Source organism: Sinocyclocheilus rhinocerous, unplaced genomic scaffold (genome assembly GCF_001515625.1).
Source record: "Sinocyclocheilus rhinocerous isolate Xijiao unplaced genomic scaffold, SAMN03320098_v1.1 scaffold751, whole genome shotgun sequence".
In the NCBI taxonomy this organism is placed as follows: Eukaryota; Metazoa; Chordata; class Actinopteri; order Cypriniformes; family Cyprinidae; genus Sinocyclocheilus; species Sinocyclocheilus rhinocerous.
In genome coordinates this window covers 1014095-1015680 of record NW_015657293.1, presented here as the reverse complement: position 1 = coordinate 1015680, position 1586 = coordinate 1014095, and the positions used below count along the sequence as shown (strand labels likewise).

At 31.7% G+C, this 1586-nt stretch overlaps 1 pseudogene; it reads right to left on the bottom strand.

The window, feature by feature from the left end:
• Nucleotides 1–365: 365 nt before the first annotated feature.
• The window catches only part of LOC107720921 (WD repeat-containing protein 41-like), a 12154-nt pseudogene continuing 10933 nt past the window's right edge, over nucleotides 366–1586 (bottom strand).

Below are 1586 nucleotides of genomic sequence, written 5' to 3'. Positions count from 1 at the left end.
TTGAATTTACAGACACACCAAGCTTTAATCAGTTTTGTCAGTTAAAAGAAATACACAAGCATACATTCAAGAATCACACTGATAACACTTTACTATCTTGGTTTCATTTGTTAACATTAGTTAGCTATTAAACACCAACAAAAAATGAACTACACTTAAAAGTTTAAATGAACATTAAGCGGTTATTACTATATCATTATATATTATTCATTTTTATTTCTTTTTATTTGCGTTTTAGTAATTTTAGTATATCCAGTTAAACTAAATGAAAATGAGAACTAGTTTTGACAACTAGCTGAAATAAAATACTTTAACGTTTAAGCAACAAAAAGTTTTTTTTACAATTTTAGTTTTAGTTAGCGATCATAATAACCATATACTGTGATCTAACGAACAACTGTATTTATAACAAATGAGACTTTATTGTAAAGTGTTATCATTGCACTTTTTTTTTTAAATGTAAAATGACATAAAAACACATTAATCACAATATGTACATCCTTACAGACATTTACTATAAGACACTGATTTCATAAAAGCATCAAATTAAAATCACAACATCATAAGCATTTTATCATACCGAAACAATGTGAAGTTAAAACACTGATGTGACGAAGCTTTGCAGATGGTTAGTAAGGCAAAGAAAGGTGTTTGTATTTAAAACACAGCCTGAACCCCGGGCCATGAGAGACTTTGAGCTTCAGAGATGATGATGATGATGATGATGATGATGATGGGGAAAGGGTTTGAAGATCGGATCACAGTTCCTGGTTTTCCTCGAGTTTCTGGAAGACCGCGAGACTGCGGAGCTGAGACTGTAACTCTCCATCCTTCCAGATGATGAGCAGGTGATCGCTAGAGCTGGTGACCAGACCCTTCTCCTTAAAACTCAGAAACATCTGCAACACAAGACACACTCTAAAACTTTACTTACACTGTGTTGATTCAGACTTTTTAGAAATCAAAAAAAATAAATAAAAAACTAAAAAAGCAGATGTCTGATTTACCCAAACCAGCCCAAAAAAATAATGCACTAAACTAGCATGTAAAATAAAATAATAATAATGAATTTACACTTCACATGCTGATTTAAAATCTAAACGAAACTCAAACAAAGCGCATGAAACTGATTAAAGTGTCTGCATTCTTTTGCTGCCTCAGTAGATTCAAGGCAATGGTTTTATCAGTAGTCATATGTGGCTCTCTGTGACCTTGGCACTACTGGAGCCAATCTCTAGCAGCGACAGGAACTACAGCATTCTTACACTTTATACACAGAACTAATAATAGAAGTGTAGGTCATTAGATGATGTCTCTATTCCCCTCTCTTCCTGTCTTGTACAGTTAAAAAAGCTACTGTGGCTCCTGTTTGCAGGCACTGATTTGCCACAACAATATTTTTATTTTATATATATATATATATATTAGTATATATTTAGTGCTGTGAAACGATTAATCGCATCCAAAATTAAAGTTTTTGTTTACATAATATATGTGTGTGTGCTGTGTATATTTATTATGTATATAAAAATACACACACATGCATGTATATATTTCAGAAAAATATGTTATGTTTATATATTAAA